This window comes from Rana temporaria, chromosome 5 (assembly GCF_905171775.1).
Source record: "Rana temporaria chromosome 5, aRanTem1.1, whole genome shotgun sequence".
Lineage (NCBI taxonomy): Eukaryota > Metazoa > Chordata > Amphibia > Anura > Ranidae > Rana > Rana temporaria.
Genome location: NC_053493.1, coordinates 233,489,745 through 233,508,695, shown reverse-complemented (window position 1 = coordinate 233,508,695; position 18,951 = coordinate 233,489,745).

The following is an 18,951-nucleotide window of genomic DNA, read 5'->3' as shown; positions in this document are numbered from 1 at the left end:
ATCCATTTACTTCAAGGTGTAGCATTCTAAATACCTTTTTATTTATCTACATGACTTAAATCGTAACATGTAAGTACTCTTCACATAGACTTTCAGTAGCCAAACAGCATTGAGCATCACATAAAGAAGACTTAGTGCAAACCTTCAGAGCACATATACAATTTACATGTAACATCCTCTACTGCATTGGGTGCCATTTATTTTAAATGATATACACCTGAACGAAGGCAATGCACCTGCATTGTAGCATGCCACAATGCCCAGCAGTGCACAGTAGGGTCACAAAATAATACACACGTGACATAATATTACAAAAAGGGTCATATTTAAATTTATGGTGCCTAGGTCCTGTCTCCTGCTTGCTGTGGATGCGAGTGAGGGCAAGATGGCCCCCACCCATCCCCATAGCATAGCAGGGTGGAAGTGACGTCAAAACGTCACTTCCGACCATGCCTCTTAAAGCAATATTTTCTTGTTGTCATTTTTTCAAATGACAATTTTTTTTTTTTTTTTTTGCATTTAAGTCTAAATATGAGATCTGAGGTCTTTTTGACCCCAGATCTCATATTTAAGAGGACGTGTCATGCTTTTTTCTATTACAAGGGATGTTTACATTCCTTGTAATAGGAATAAAAGTGATCCATTTTTTTTTCAGTGTAAAAATTAATAAAATAAATAAAAATAAATAGAAAAAAAACAAACAAAAAAATGTTTTAAAGTGCCCCTTCCGGACGAGCTCGTGCGCAGAAGCGAACGCATACGTGAGTAGCGCCCGCATATGAAAACGGTGTTCAAACCCCACAAGTGAGGTATCACCGGGATCGTTAGAGCGAGAGCAATAATTCTAGCCCTAGACCTCCTCTGTAGCTCAAAATATGCAGCCTATAGAATTTTTTAAACGCCGCCTATGGAGATTTTTAAGGGTAAAAGTTTGACGCCATTCCACGAGCGGGCGCAATTTTGAAGCGTGACATGTTGGGTATCATTTTACTCGGCGTAATATTATCTTTCACAATATATAAAATAAATGGGCTAACTTTACTGTTGTCTTATTTTGTAATTCAAAAAAGTGATTTTTTTCTCAAAAAAAGTGCGACTGTAAGATAGCTGCACAAATACGGTGTGACAAAAAGTATTGCAATGGCCGCCATTTTATTCTCTAGGGTGTTAGAAAAAATATATATATAATGTTTGGGGGTTTTAAGTAATTTTCTATCAAAAAAAAAATGTCTTAGTCTTGTAAACGCCAAATCTGGAAAACAGCCAAGGTCCTTAAGTGGTTAAGGTGCCCATATAGGGATTGAAATGTGTCCGGTACAGAAGGGGGCGTTTAAATTTCAATCTATGTATGGGCATGCTTAGACTGAGTCAGAGTTTCAAGTTTGTAGTGATTTTGAAGAGTGCCCTTTTGTGATGTGCATTCAGTGATGTAATTTCTTGTGAAATGCAGAAATGTCTGGCATAGTAACCCCATTCAATACTTAATTAAAAAAAGAAAAAGACACATTTTTCCTATGTTCTTATCACTTTATTTTGCTATTACACTTTGCTATTAGTTCTACTAAATTAATTTCAGCTTGATTAAAAAAAAAAATCTAAAAAAGTGGACAGTAAATGTAATATTTTAAATGATATACAACTGAACAAAGGCAATACACCTGCATTGTAGCATGCCACAATGCCCAGCAGTGCACAGTTGGGTCATATTTAAATTTATGGTGCCTAGGCATCCCATCAATGGAATAATGCTATTAATGCACCATTTACTTATTTCCATTTCTGTAGATATTCAAATGCACATTGTAAGTTTTAATTTTTTTGTCATTGGCATTGTTATGACCTGAGTCATTACAAAACAGGAATGGTAACTATGATAACTATGTTAATAGTTTGTATCAAGATGTATAATCATGTAATTGAGGTAATTGAAGGCTGTCTTAAAAACTCTTTTATTGGGGGGTATGGGAGTCTTTCTGGTAATTTTTTGTATGTTTTAATATTTTTTTAGGGGTGTTTATATATTTTTTTTATCTATATATGTATTCATTGTATGTCTGTTTATTAACTAATATTCCAGAGTATGCTAGGCCTAATGATATAATGCTAGCTATAAAGACAGACCCATTTGTTCAGCAAACCATTTTACATTTATTTCCTTTAAAATATGAATATCATACTAACAGCAAATATCTACAACATATATAACAAAGAACATTAAAGAAACTTATAGCTTCCTCGGGGTAAACCCTCACTGGCTGAACTCGGATGTTAACAGAAAGGTCTGGGCCACATGGCTAGGCCCAAATAGCAGTCAGAGCACATTTTGTCTTGAGAGAACCGCAGCATAAACCAGACACTTTCCAGCAAGGAGTCTGGTTTATGCTGCGGTTCTCTCAAGACAAAATTTAACCACTTTTCTGGTTTTAGTTGCGTCGACTCCAGCATGGGTGAATGGGGAACGCCACCAGACATCTAGCACCAAATGAATTCTATATACCCATTTTCAGAATTCACCAGCAACTACAGGGCGCTACATTGCTTATTTCTTTGTTTTTAATACGCTGTATGGAAGGTTATATATGGAGAACATGTACCAAGTTATCACGGGCTGATCCGTCCATTTTCCCCTGAGGAAAGAGAGACAATTCTCCGAAACGTCGGGTTTATAATCGGACAATCATCTCCCGTATACTTTATTGCTTTATTATATCATTGTTCTCATGTGGTTTTATAACTGTTCCATATACGATTCTATTTTAATGTATAAACAAACTTTTTGGTATACGCACAATAAATTATATTTATACCTTACTTTTTGAGTTTATATATTTTGGTGCCTTTAAAGTCCACTAGGGGATCTCCCTTTTGTTTCTCGATTCATTAATTGGATGTGGCACTATTTCTAAGAGACGACTACCGATAACATTTTTGTTGTTATTTTTGTTTATAGCGCAAAAAATAAAAACCGCAGAGGTGATCAAATACCACCAAAAAAAAGCTCTATTTGTGGGAAAAAAAGGACGCCAATTTTGCTTGGGAGCCACATCGCACGACCGCGCAATTGTCAGTTAAAGCGACGCAGTGCAGAATTGCAAAAACTGGGCAGGTCCTTTACCTGCATAAACGTCCGGGTCTTAAGTGGTTAAACATGAACTTTTGTGAAAGATTAGACATTATTGCTAGAGGCTTGTGATCACCCATATTCGCCTACAACTATACTTGTTCACTCAAATTAATAACAATTTCAGGGTACTGTTTAGGCACAACATTTGTAGATGTTTCAAGCAAATCTTCACTTCTGAGTTTATAGACTATGAATCCATAGACAACATTGCTTTTATAGACAGTAAGTAAATAAATAAATAAACAAGAGAGGTTCTAACCCTTTGCTGCTATATTTACTGGAGTAGCCCAAATGTCTAAAAAAATGCCCTGAAAAATTATGTAAATCAGGCTTTTCAGTATGACTGAATATGATTTGCACAGGTAAATAGGGCAGATTGTTGACATTCTAGTATTTGCACACTTTTGTTTTTGTTTTATCGCTTTGAGGACAACAACATAACATCTAAAATGTCCGGTCTAAAATATATATATTATATATATATATATATATATATATATATATATATATATATATATATATATATTGTTGCACAGCAGCAGGATCTATGATCCACATACGGTGGGAATGCCTGAAAACTAAGGGGATTTTGGTACAGAATCTACTAAATAATCTGCAAGGTAACAGGTTACCAGATCCCTAAAAGCCCCACTATAGCCCTGCTCAATGAGCATTTACCCAATACCAATAGAGCTACCAGGGATTTAATCTTCTATATCGTTTTGAGGGGCTAAATTGGCCATTGAAAGAGCTTGGAAACAACCAAAGGTCTCTTTCTCAGCAGCTAAGAGAAAAAAAATTCCTGGATAATGGCCCAGGAGAAAATGGTTAGTTCCCTGACGGATATGGCAGCTAGGTTCAAATCGACATGGGACCCCTGGGCAACCTATATAGGTATTTGAGGATTTAAAGATACACCTCAGAAGATGTGGAGGACTCATGGAAGATTGACTGACTTGCTTTCCTTTCCCCTTTCTCTTCTTCTTATCTCATCTCTCTATTACCTTGGCGCACATCCTTTTGGTACTCTCTTGTACTGCACATTAATATTTGATCTTACATGCTAGATCAAAGGTAAATCTTACAAGAGCACTTTTAAAGAAGCCCTATTTCCATACAGGCTTTGTTCATTAAATTTCTCTGTTAAGTAGGTATTTTTATTGTTATTATTGAGCAAGGGGATACTAACCACCTGTTACTGTTAATCTAGGTCGGTCACCTACCACACGAGAATTTAAATAGGAAATGTTGATTGAATTGTTCAATATAACTTGTGCCTCTATAAGGTAATAGATGACATGCAGGTACCACCTACAGTTCAAATATGTTAGACTGTATCACCCACACTTCACTGCTGTCAATTTTGTGTAGGGTGACTCCTGTCTGCTCTGTTTGATATAATGCTCAATAAAAATGTATTGAAAGTAAAAAAAAAAATATTGTCTGTATACTTTTTGTCAATTTTATATTGACATACACCTAAAAGAGTAATTGTAAATGTACAAACAAATTTGCTGCTTAGATCATCAAAAGATGCAACTGATACAGTGTAGTACAAGTTTGTGCTATAATACCTGCATCCTCATACCAATGACGTAGATTTATTTATAGCCAGACAGAATCAATAAGAAATAAAAGTCTAAGGCCAGACTGCATGCACAGTAAAACTGAAATATCCAAAAGAAGAAGATAACAATCTGAAAATGATATGTAAGTTTAAAAACTGAACACTATCACACATTATTCTGTAAATGTAAAATATGAATGCACATAAAATCAATATAAGAAACTAAAATTAAATTGAATATAGGCAGGAAATACATGTAAAATGTGATCCAAAAACCTGCAAAAAAAGATTAATTTTAAAATACAGTAGAAATTTTACTGGTAAAGTATTGTTGCTGCAAAGTTAGTAGACTTTTTTCAATGCCCACTACACAAAACTAAAATAATAACAATATTGAAACTAATAAAAACAAGGGCCCAGATTCAAGAAGCAATTGCGCCTGTGTAACCATAGGTTACACAGCGCAATTGCTTACTTGCTCCGGCGTTACGAATGCTCCTGATTCAGGAACATCGTAACGCCGACTGCAGCCTAAAATCTGTGTGGCATAAGGCTCTTATGCCACGCATATTTTAGGCTGCATTCTTGCGATGACCGCTAGGGGGCGCTCCCATTGTGCTCAGTGTATAGTATGCAAATTGCATACTAACACCGATTCACAATGTTGTGCGAGCCCTGCGTACGCAAGTTACGTCGTTTCCGTACGGCGTGTTTAGCGTAAGGCTGCCCCTTCTAATAGTAGGGGCAGCCAATGCCAAAGTATACCCGTCGTTCCCACGTCGCGAAATTTGAATTTCACGTCGTTTGCGTAAGTGATTCGTGAATGGCGCTGGACGCCATTCACGTTCACTTGGAAGCAAATGACGTCCTTGCGACGTCATTTGCCGCAATGCACGTCGGGAAAGCTTCCCGACGGAGCATGCGCTCTACGCTCGGCGTGGGAGCGCGCCTAATTTAAATGATTCCCGCCCCCTACGGGATCATTTACATTAGGCGCCCTTACGCAGGGCAAGTTTACACAGCGCGCACGCAATTTACGGAGCTACTGCTCCGTGAATCGCGGGTAGCGCAGTAAATTTGCGGGGGCGCAGGGCAAAACCGTTGCCCTGCGCCTCCGCAAGAAAGGGGCAAATCTACCTGAATTCAGGCCAATGATTCTTGTCATTGTTTATTATTAGCATTAATAATGCTAATAATAATAATAAGAGCCGGTTCACACTGGGGCGGCACGACTTCGGGGGTGACTCGACAAGGCGTCCTGATGACGACTTCAGAGGCGACTTGCAAAATGACTTCTGTATAGAAGTCAATGCAAGTCGCCCCCGAAGTCGTACAAGAACCTTTTTCTAATTTGGAATGACTTGCGTCGCTCCTATTAGAACGGTTCTATTGAATAAAATGGGACGCAACTTGTCAGGCGGCTGAGTCGCCTGACGAATCGCCCCATTGTGAACCGGCTCTAATACTTCTATTATTTTTTTGTTAGAAACTCTCATAGACTGCTAATTTAGACATTAACAACAGAATATAATCATTCCAAAATTCCTTTTCAGTTAAGAAATAAGTGTTAGTCAGTAATTTTCTATAGTAAGGGAACTGTTAGTTTTTTTCTAACATTTTCCTTTAACCACTCGAGTGCTTGAGCCTTTTCCTCCCCAGAACTCAATTCAGTCCCAGAGTGTTTTTTTCTTTGTGAGAAGTCTCAGGTTTGCACCATATAACCATTGTAGGTTATACTTTTTTTTTTCATTTCATTTAGGGCTTTATTTTGGTAGAAGATTTGGATACCTATATTTTTATTTCCTTATTTTTATAGAAATATATAAATCTATGAGCCAGAAATAGATCACCACAGAAACAGATGAAGAAAAGACAGAGCCGCTGGTCTAGACAAACAAGTAGTGCTGTGATATCACATGTGACATCACATCCCTCCTTAAAGGGTTTGTAAAGGATTTTTTTTTAATTTTAATAGCTTCCTTTACCTTAATGTAGTGCTGTTTTCATGTCCTCATTGTTCGTTTTTGCTCTCAAGTTGCTGTAATTCTTCTCTGATCTCCACACTTCCTGGTTGTCTGTTTCCTGATAACCACAGTACTGGGAGCTTTCTCTCTGTGGTCACTAATCAAGGAGGTGTGATTACTGTGTGTCTAAAACCCCTCAGCACCAATCAGTTTCGTTTTCCAAACCATCACTGCCCTGTATGGCTCTGTGGCTCTGTACAGCAGAGAAGCAGGAAATATGCAAAAACGAAACTAGAAACTACAGGTACATTATATGATTGATTTTTATCTATTTTTAATCGTTTTTAAAAGGAATCAGTTAACTATAATGTCTCTATACCCTATAAACAGTCATTTCAGCAAAAAAATTTTTTTTATTTACAACTCCTTTAAAGGGGAGTTCCAGCCATTTGTATGTTTATTTTTTTTTTTTTTTAACAATAATTTTTATTGGGTTTTCACAGATACAGTATCACATCAATTTGAATACAATCCAGTTTTTCGTCAAGAGTAAGAATGTAGTGGTTAGGACAAGTATCAGGTTACGATTAGTTGCAGTTATTCAGTACACATAATGTATACAACGCATAAAGCAGAGAGCGGTGTCTTGGTCTTACTGCGAGTGATCGAGAAGAACACATAAGACAGAAAACAAAAAGCAAGCTAGTACCAAAATCTACGTAAATTACAGAAGACATAGTGACCAGAAGGATGGGCCCATCCTTAATATACGCTGGGTTCACAGGACTGCTGCTGCCCCGGTCCAACTTGACCATGGAAGCCATCTGGTGTGGATCTCAGCGTATTTTCCAGCACTGGAGGCCATCGTCAACTCATAGTTGTAGTGTAGATTAACCAAGTCAATTGTATTTACAATCGTCGGGGGTTGAGTATTTTTCCAGAGTCTAGTTATGCTCAGACGAGCTGCAAGTAAAATGTTGGTGACCACCAATCTCAAGTCTTTGGGGAATCTGTCTACATGCATATTGAGTAGCGCCATTGCTGGCGAGGGTGTTATGACGGACCCTGTAATGTCTGACAGGATGCGAAAGATGTTGGTCCAGTATGTCTCGATGGACGGGCAAGTCCAGAAGATGTGGAGGATATCACCTTTGGGTTTGGTGCATCTCCAGCAGGAGTCGGGAATGTCCTTCCCAAACTTAGCTATTTTAGCGGGCGTGAGGTACCACCTAAGTGAGATTTTTATTGTGAGTTCCCACAATGTTGCACTGCGGGTGGACTTGTATACAGATCTGAGTGCTGAGCGCCAATGATCTTCAGTGAGTGTCTGACCTGTATCCAAGTCCCACAGAGTGTGGGGTTTGGCTTTAGTGAAGACCTGTTTTTGCCGAAAAGAGTTATAGAATACGGAAATTCCCTTCAACTTGGAGGAGGTATCGGTCAAGTATGACCAAAGTTTTGGAGGTATGGAGTAGCATGGTTTTAGCAACCGAGATAGACAGTGTTTAATCCGAATGTATGTGAAGAGCTCCGTCTGTTTAAGTTTAAATTTGTCCTGTAACTGCGGGAATGAGAGCAGTGAATCATCTTTGAAGATGTCATGTATAAAGTGTACACCAGAGGATGTCCAGTGTGACAGCCTAAGATCGGTCGTGCAGTGTTCCAGTACGGTCAATGGAAGAGGAGGTTGGAACGGCTGGGGGTGTAGTTCACCCTGTGTAACTAAAAATTGCCACGCTAGGGCCGCAGCCCTCATCGTAGGGGGAAGCGATTCGGATACTAGAGACCCATGAGGGACTCCCAGTAACCAGTTTCGGAGAGTGTGATGCCTAACCATCGTGGATTCCAACTGCCCCCAAAGAGTAAGGGGGCTGGGGTGGAACCAGTCCTTAAGTTGAGCGAGTAACGTAGCCCAGTGATATTCTTTGAAGTCTATGGATCCCGCGCCTCCTGCATATTTGTGTTTAGTGAGAATGTGTTTGGCGCACCTAGGTGTCTTGCCTTGCCACAGTAATTTATTCAGGGTAGTTTGGAGAGCATGAAAGTATGACAATGGGATGGGTATGGGGATTGTCCGAAATAGATACAATAGTTGGGGGAGGTAAAGCATTTTGAATGCTGCTAGTCTTCCTATCCAGGATAATTCGTGTTTGGCCAGTGATTGAGTATCTGTTTGGAGTGCAACTAGGAAGGGTTTAAAGTTGCTCTTGAAGAGGTGTTTTGTGGATCTCGTTAGTTGGACTCCCAAGTAGGTTATTTCGTGGTCTGCCCATGCATAGGGAAATTGGGCTTGGAGGAGGTTTCTAGTTGTGGCGTCTAGGCCTAAGTCAAGGATATAGGATTTAGTGGCGTTTACTCTATAGTATGAGATTTTGCTGAACCATTGAAGGATCTTTTGTGTTTCTGCTAGTGACGTAGTCGGGTTAGTCAGCATAAGGATGACGTCATCCGCGAATAGGCTGATTTTGTGGGAAGTGGTACCGATGTTGAATCCTGAAATGTTTGAATTTTGTCTAATATGTTCCGCAAGGGGTTCAATAAGCAGGTTAAAAATCAGCGGGGAGAGGGGGCAGCCTTGTCTAGTGCCGTTCGTTATTTTAAAGGGTTGAGAAAGCATGTCAGTTGAGAAGACTCGCGCCGACGGGGACGAGTATAAGGCGAGTATTGCATTCGTTATTTGACCTTGAAATCCGAATTTCTGGAGAACCCTCCGGAGATATCCCCAGTGGACTCTGTCGAACGCCTTCTCTGCGTCTAAAGCCAGAAGCAGAGAAGGCGTTCCGCTAGATTCAGCATGGTGTAGGATGTCGATCACCCTTCTCGTGGCATCGGACGCCTGTCGTCCTGCAGTGAACCCCGATTGGTCTCTATGGATCAACGCGGGCATGATAGTAAGGAGTCTTGTGGCGATCGTTTTTGCATAAATTTTTAGGTCTAGATTGAGAAGGGAGATGGGACGAAAATTTTGGGGTGTCGTTGGTTCTTTTCCCGGCTTGGGCAGGGTTACTATGAGTGCTTGTAGGGATTCCGTTGGGAGAATGGAGGTAGTGGCCGCATGGTTAAATAGGGCTGTTAGTGCTGGTGCTAGGAGGTGAGCAAATTGTTTATAGTATTCCCCAGTGAGACCATCTGGTCCAGGGGACTTACCCGAAGGCAAGGAGTTGATGGTCGCTAATATTTCCGCCTCGGTAAAGGGATCGTTCAGTTTGGACAGTTGGGCAGTGGTGAGGGACGGGAGTCTAACGTGGCTGAGGAAGTCGTCAATGTCAGTAGAGGAGGGTTGATGTGTATCAGGGTCGGCGTGTAGGTTGTATAGGTCACTGTAATACGTGCTGAATGCGTCAGCTATTTCCTGGGGGTTTTTAAGTCGCTCTTTCGTGTGTGGGTGAAAAATGTGGTCTATTCTATTTTTCAACCTCCGCCCTTTAATGCGTTGGGCTAAGACTCTACCCGCTTTGTTTGATGTGGAGTAGGAGAACGCCTTCAGTCTCCGCTGAGTGCGTTCAAATGATTGTAAGAGGAGGAGTCTGAGTTCTTGTCGTAGGGACAAAATTTGTGCGGAGTTGTTAGGGTCTGGATTGGATTTGTCGAGTCGTTCCAAGGTATCTATTTGCGTCACAAGGGCATCTATCTTCACTGATCTAGATTTTTTATGAGCTGAGTTAAGCTTAATCAAAATGCCTCTTACAAACGCCTTATGCGCGTTCCACACCACGCCTGGGTCGGGCACTGAGCCCGTGTTAGTGTCAAAGTATTCTTTTAGGTGATCAGATATCTCCGGAGAGAAAGAGGGGTGTTGCAATATGTAATTATTAGCCCTCCAGACAAAAGTAGGACGTGCGTTTTGTGATTGAGATATCGTGAGTGTTATTGGGGCATGGTCCGACCAGGTCGTGGTGTGGATCACAGATGCGCTGACAGATTGCAAGAGCCATTTGTCCGTAAGAAACAGGTCAATGCGTGAATAGGTTCTGTGTAGAGGCGAAAAGAACGTGTAATCTCGTTCAGAGCCATGGTAGCATCTCCATACGTCAAACAGATCTTGTGAGGCCATGAAATTTTTTAGAGGAGATGCTCTGCGTTTAGAGGCGGTGGTGGAGTCCAGGAGGACATCTGGGACCAGATTGAAATCTCCGCACAAGATAAGGCGCCCTTGTTTAATGGGTAAGATGACTTTCATCATTTTACGGAGGAATCCGATCTGTTTGACGTTGGGTGCGTAAATGTTAGTCAAGGTGTAATCAATGCCATTCACTTTGCATACAAGTACAATAAACCTGCCATCTGGGTCCAATTCAACATGTGTCAGAAGGAATTTAACCGTATCCCTAACTGCTATATATACCCCCCTCTTCTTGGAGGTGAAAGGGGCCGAGAACACGTGAGGAAAGTTCCTATTGCTACATACAGGTGCCCCTGTGGATAGAAAATGTGTTTCCTGGACACATACAATGTCACATTTCAGGTCTATTGCCGTTTTCCATAGGGAATGTCTTTTTGCCGGGTGGTTCAACCCATTGGCGTTTAGGGACAGTATCTTGAGCGCCATCGAGATTGGATGTGAGCCCAAAAAAAAAAAAAATGGAGGTCACTTACAGTTTGAAGAAGTTGAGAGTATCAATGCTCATCAACCAGAGATCACTCTGGAGGCCGCTGTCGGATGGAGATCCCAGGAGTGCAGGTCCCTGCACCCTCGGCGTAGAGGAGTTGGAGAGGAAGACCGTGGTAGCAGTGCGGGGAAGTCGCTTTGGTTTCAGATGAAGCTTCCCAATGCGTGGTATCTTACGTTGGAGCTGTATATGCTGTACCTGAAACACTAACGTTATCTTTTGAACAAACAAGAAAAACTGGTGCACATAAGAAAAAAAATAGCTCTGTCAGTAATGACCAACGGTGGTGGTGCCACCGATTTAAGGCAGGTGGTGGAGTACAGGATCTAATAATCCCACTAAACCACTGGGTGGAGGAACAAGTGTCACTTGGCTGTTACCTTAACGGGCAAAAAGAGAAAAAATAACGGAGATAACAAGAGAAAAAAAAACATGCAAGCAGCTGAATGCCAGGGAGAGCATTTAACAAGTAGATAAGTATACCCGGCGGCATTTACACCACTTGGTCTGAAATATCTTCGCCCAGGTCACGGTCATGGCGCAGCGTGCGAGACCTGCGTTGCTCCTTTGGGGGTGCAAGGTCACGTGGTGGATCCAGGATGATTCCCCAGGTGTGGAGTAAGCGCATTCCTTTCTGTAGATCTTGTATTACCTGAGTGGTACCATTCCTGGTCACTAGTAGTGTGGCAGGGTAGCGCCATTTATACAGGATCTTGTGGTTAGAAAGACCCTTGGTGATTGGGTTGAGTTGGCGTCTAAGTTGCAAGGTGTATTTTGAGAGATCCGGGAAGAATAAGACATTTTCAAACGGACCTTGCAGCGGTGGATTGGTCCTTGCGACCGACAGGAGCTTTTCTTTTACATGAAAAAAATGGACCCTCATCAGAACATCTCTAGGGACCGTTTCAGCGAGATGAGCGGGTTTAGCAATTCTGTGGATCCGGTCTATGATCAGGTCCCTGGGAGATGCATCCGGGAGCATTAGATGCATAATTTCTTTAGCATACTTAGGGAGGTCAGCAGGGATGATGGATTCTGGGACCCCCCGCAGTTTTAAGTTGTTTCGTCTGGAACGATCTTCCAAATCAGCTAATTTGGCTCTGACCCATTTCTGCTCTGTCTGTATATCCCCATAAGAATCAACTAAGTCATTTACTGTAGCAGTGCAGTCCTCCATGCTGTTCTCTAAGTGGGTCACCCTGTCCTCCACAACGTGCATGTCAGCTGAGAGTTTAGTGAAGATGGAGGACAAATCAGACATTAGGGAGGACTGGAGGGAGAGAAGCATATCCTTTAGGATCGTATCCATCACTGGCTGGCCTGATGTGGGAAAAGCAGCCATGGAGGAGTTCAGGGCCTGGTTCGATGGAAGGTAGCTACAGGCCTGGGGCTCAATTTGCGGGGAAGTGGGATGCGGCCCAGAGTTAATGCGCATCCGCGCTTTCGCCGGGCTCCCTGTGACTGGGTTTGCCCCCGTTTTAGCAGTGGGTGACCCGGCTTGTCTCCTAGTGTCCGCGTTCTCCTCGGGGAGCTCAGAGTAGGCCCCTGTCAGCGCGTGTCCGGCGGCGCCATTTTGTGAGGTACTGACCTGGCGCGGCGCTCCGAAGAAGGCAGTCAGCTTCTGAGGCTGATGTTCCGTCTGCCGCTTCCGCGTTAGGTCCCGCTGTGGTCTCTGCATCTTCAGGCAGGTATCCGGGCTGTAGTTGTCGGCTATGGTGGGTGTTAGTCGCTCCGTTCCTCTCCCTGGCATACGAGCGAAGAGATCAGGCAGCCATCATCCGCGCTGGTCAGCCACGCCCCCCCATTTGTATGTTTATTAAAAGTCAGCAGCAACAAAAAGTGTAGCTGCTGGCTTTTAATAAACAGACACTTACCTGCTCCAGCGCTCCAGCGTCGCGCCGGCCGGGGCTCCGCGCCTCTCCCCCCCTCCCTGGCCGGCGTCTTCATTCTCAGTGTGGGCACCCGGCCGTGACAGCTTTCGGCTTCATGGCCGGGCACCCACTGCGCATGCGCGAGCGGCGCGGCCTGGCGCCGCGCCGTGTAATTGGCCAGGAGATCGCCTAGGACCTGTGACGTGTCCTAGGCGATCGCCTACAGCAGCCCCTTCCTGAAGGCGATTAAGCTTAGTCACCTACAGGAAGGAGGAAGTGGGACAGGAATTCCCACTCTTGCTGAAGCCCCCACTCCCCCCCCAAAAAAATTACATGCCAAATGTGGCATGTAAGGGGGAGAGGAGTGGTTTAATAGGAAGTTCCAAATTTGGGTGGAACTCCTCTTTAAGCACTAATGCAGACGGATTAATCAGACCTTTGCTATCACTGACAGCCATTGTCTTCAGTGCTGTACTGCACTGTTTATTAAAAGTCAGCAGTTACAAAAAGTGTAGCTGCTAACTTTTAAGAAACACACACTCGCCTGTCTCACGGTCCAGCGATGCAGCCACCTGAAGCCTCGCTCTCTACGCCCATTATCAGGCAAGCCAGGCTGCATGCCTGGACAAGGGTCTTCAATTTCACATTTAGGGGGACCCTACACATTTTTGGTGCTTTTTGTCTCTTAAAGGGTCAGCATACAATTACAATTTATAAAAAAAAAAGCTGTGCGTGGTCCCACTGAAAATGTATAAAATATTCTTATTCAGGTATGCAAACTGGCTGGCCAGGAAATGGAGCAGAGATCATGTGGCCCCACTCCTAAACAATACTAGGCTACATGCCTTCAACATTTGAAGTGTACCTTGCAAGGAGGAGCAGCCAAGCCTCCCTCCTTGCAAGGTACTTTGGGCCAGATTCAGGAATAATTACGGAGGCATAACGTATCCCCTTTATGTTATGCCGCCGCAAGTTTTCGGCGTAAGTGCTTGATTCACAAAGCACTTGCCTGTAAACTTGCGGCGGCATAGCGTAAAGCCGTCCGGTGCAAGCCCGCCTAATTCAAATGGGGCGTGTACCATTTAAATTAGGCGCGTTCCCGCGCCGAACATTCTGCGCATGCTCCGTTAGGAAATTTCACGCCGTGCTTTGTGCGAAATTACGGCGCCCCGACGTGTTTTTTGAACGGCGACGTGCGTAACGTACTTTCGTATTCCTGGACGTCTTACGGGAAAAAAAATTTGAAATTCGACGCGGGAACGACGGCCATACTTTAACATGGCTGGTCTAAATCTAAGCCATGAAATAGCAGGCTTAAGATTGCGACGGGAAAAACCGACTAGCGACGACGTAAGAGAATGCGACGAACGCGCGTACCTTCGTGGATCGCCGTAAACAGCTAATTTGCATACCCGACGCTGGAAAACTACGCAAACTCCACCCAGCGGCCGCCGGAAAATTACACCTACGATCCGAAGGCGTACGAAGCCGTACGCCTGTCAGATCTATGCCAAAAGCCGTCGTATCTTGGTTTGAGGATTCCAAATCAAGATTCGACGCGGCAAATTTGAAAATACGCGGGCGTATAAGTAGATACGCCGGCGTATTACTGCTGTGAATCTGGCCCATTGTTCCAATGTTGAGAGGACAAAAGACTCATTCCCACATCCTGTCCTCAAAGGTAATGTGGGGGTCTGTGGCATAGCTAAACAGAATTTTTAGAATATCCACCCCCTGAAAAGGTAAAAAAAATAAAAAAAAGTTCTTTATTGAAAACAAAAATATATATATTTTTTTTAAATGTCTGACGGTATAAATCCAATATTAATAACGATGAGGGAAGAACTGTTGTATCATTCCCTGATGGTAGTAGTAGTTCAGACAGTAGTACATGGCAGACAGAAAAAAAAAACATCTGTCGTTGTTCTCCTGTTGTATTTTATTTATTTATTTTTTGTGAAAAGGTAACCAGGATTACTATGTACCCCTATTCATTCACATATAGGGGTTGGTATCTGGGAGTTCTCTTATTTTAAGCCGGGTTTCCAGATATTGATAAGTCCCCATATAGCATCTCCATCTAGCTTCTTCATTGGATTATGGCATCAAGGTGACCCAGCGTGGGGTGGTCAAATGGGGGAGAGTGCTAGGAGGCTTCCCATACCCCCTTGGGCACTTTCTATATACAATATATACACTATTATATCCCCTTAACCCCCCAATTTTTTGTATCTTCCTTTCCCTTTTCCTATTCTTTATCATTCTTTTCTCCGCTTACCATGTTTTAAAGGGTCACTAAAGGATTTTTTTTTTTAGCTAAATAGCTTCCTTTACCTTACTGCAGTCCTGGTTTCATGTCCTCGTTGTTTGTTTTTGCTCTGATGTTGCTGTAATCCTTCTCTGCTCTGAACACTTCCTGGTTGTCTGTTTCCTGATGAAAAAAGTAATGGGAGCTTTCTCTCTGTGGTCACTAATCAAGGAGGTGTGATTACTGTGTGTCTAAAACCCCTCAACACCAATCAGTTTAGTTTTACAAACCATCACTGCCCTGTATTGGCTCTGAGACTCTGTACATCACAGAAGCAGGAAACAGTATGCAAAAACTAAACTGAAACTGTAGGTACATTATATGAATTGATTTTTATCTATTTTTAATCATTTTTAAAAGGAATCAGTTAGTTATTATGTCTCTATACCCTGTAAACAGTCATTTCAGCAAAAAAAAAAACGTTTCCTTTACAACTCCTTTAAGCTTCAGAAGTCAGCCTGTTGTTGGCTGTGGTATGCTTTGGTTTGGTATGCATGGAAGCCACACAGCTGGGTGGGCTGCGATCCTATAAAACCCTATTTGGCTATTTTTCTAAGGCACACAATAGTTCATATACCACTTCTGACACCAATTAAGGGAATATCCCAGATCTGTAATAAGTTAACGGCACCTATCTACCTTATGTATACTAACCTGTGCTGGCACCCTCCATTCCTCCCTCCCAGATATGAAGCCTAAAAAGCAATGCACTTAGACACTATGGGCCAGATCCACAGTCAGCGGCGTAATTTTAGGCAGGCGTAGCGTACCGTAGTTACGCTACGCCACCGCTACTTTGAGAGGCAAGTGGTGTATCCACAAAGCACTTGCCTCTAAAGTTACGGCGGCGTAGCATAAATCCCCCGGCATAAGGGCGCGGAATTCAAATGTTGAACAGGGGGGCGTGTTTTATGTAAAATAAGCCTGACCCCACGTAAATTACGCTTTTTTCGTAAGGCGCATGCGCGCGCATGCTCAGTATCACGTCGAATTTTCAAATTAAATTACGCCCGCTCAATGCCTAGACGACGTGAACTTAATTTACGCAAAGCCCTATTCGCGAACGTTTTACGCAAACGATGTACACGACGGAAAATTCTACGCTGGCCCGACGTCCATACTTAACATTGCGTACGCTTCATAGAGCAGGGGTAACGTTACGCCGAAAAAAGCCTTACGTAAACGGCATAAAAAAATGCGCCAGGCGGACGTACGTTTGTGGATTGGCGTATCTAGCTCATTTGCATACTCAACGCGGAAATCAACGGAAGCGCCACCTAGCGGCCAACGTAAATATGCACCTTAGATCCGACGGCGTACTAAGACGTATGTCAGTCGGATCTAGCCCAGCTTCGGGCGTATCTTGTTTTGTGGATACAAAACAAAGATATGCCGGAGCATCCTAGAAGTTACGCGGCGTATCAATAGATACGCCGACTTAACTTCTTCGTGGATCTGGGCCAAACACAGGATGTCATGAAAGCATTACTCTTTTTTTTCCTCTTTTCAGCATCTTAAGTACTATATATATATATATATATATATATATATATATATATATATATATATATATATATATATATATATATATATACAGGTAGTGCAGAATTATTAGGCAAGTTGTATTTTTGAGGATTCATTTTATTATTGAACAACAACCATGTTCTCAATGAACCCAAAAAACTCATAAATATCAAAGCTGAATATTTTTGGAAGTAGTTTTTTGTATGTTTTTAGTTTTAGCTATTTTAGGGGGATATCTGTGTGTGCAGGTGACTACTATTACTGTGCATAATTATTAGGCAACTTAACAAAAAGAAAATATATACCCATTTCAATTATTTATTTTTACCAGTGAAACCAATATAACATCTCAACATTCACAAATATACATTTCTGACATTCAAAAACAAAACAAAAACAAATCAGTGACCCATATAGCCACCTTTCTTTGCAAGGACACTCAAAAGCCTGACATCCATGGATTCTGTCAGTGTTTTGATCTGTTCACCATCAACATTGCGTGCAGCAGCAACCACAGCCTCCCAGACACTGTTCAGAGAGGTGTACTGTTTTCCCTCCTTGTAAATCTCACATTTGATGATGGACCACAGGTTCTCAATGGGGTTCAGATCAGGTGAACAAGGAGGCCATGTCATTAGTTTTTCTTCTTTTATACCCTTTCTTGCCAGCCACGCTGTGGAGTACTTGGACGCGTGTGCTGGAGCATTGTCCTGCATGAAAATCATGTTTTTCTTGAAGGATGCAGACTTCTTCCTGTACCACTGCTTGAAGAAGGGGTCTTCCAGAAACTGGCAGTAGGACTGGGAGTTGAGCTTGACTCCATCCTCAACCCGAAAAGGCCCCACAAGCTCATCTTTGATGATACCAGCCCAAACCAGTACTCCACCACCACCTGACCTATATAGCATTGGTGATGTCTATTATATTTTTTCCTGATTCTTTATAAGGTTATTATATGTTTGTTGGAATATGTCAGACTTCCCATCATTCAAATACTTCACGGTTGATTGTGTAGGTTCAATAAAGCTTTTATAGAAAAAAAAAAAAACAGATAAAGGCCAAACACATTATCAGTGCTGCTAAAGCTTGCAGGGAAGAAGTGTCTAAATCCATTAAGAAAAGAGAGAAAAAAACTTTTAAAATACACATGTGACAGAAGAAAAAATAGCATGAGATAACAAAAATGAAAGCTGGGTACAACAATTATTTTGAGATGAATGTACCAAACTACTTAAACAATTACTTATGTTCAGTCGTCTCAGAAATGAATGACTCTACCAAAAATAAGGTGGGGGTAATATTCAGTGCCGGCCCAAGACATTGTGCTGCCTGGTACCAAGAATGAAATGCTCCCCCCCCCCAAAAAAAAAAAAAAAAAAACATGCCCACCAAAATGCCCCCACATTTATTATTTTATATCATGATAACTAAAGTGGACCTGTCATGGCTCTATACATGTATAGGAGTATAAAGAGGATCTGTCATGGCTTTATACATGTATAGGAGTATAAAGAGGACCTCTCATGGCTCTATACATGTTTATGAGTATAAAAAGGACCTGTCATGGCTCTATACATGCATATATGAGTATAAAGAGGACCTGTCATGGCTTTATACATGCATATAGGAGTATAGAGAGGACCTGTCATGGTTGTTTACATGTATGAAGGAGTATAAAGAGGACCTGTCATCGCTCTATACATGTATGTAGCAGTATAAATTGAACCTGTCATGGCTCTATACATGTATGTAGGAGTATAAAGAGGACTTGTCACAGCTCTATACATGTATATAGGAGTATAAAGAGGACCTGTCTTGGCTCTATATGTGTATATAGGAGTATAAAGAGGAATGGTCATGGCGCTATACATGTATATAGGAGTATAAAGAGGACCTGTCATGGCTCTATACATGTATGTAGGAGTATAAAGAGGACCTGTCATGGCTCTATACATGCATATGAGTATAAAGAGGACCTGTCAT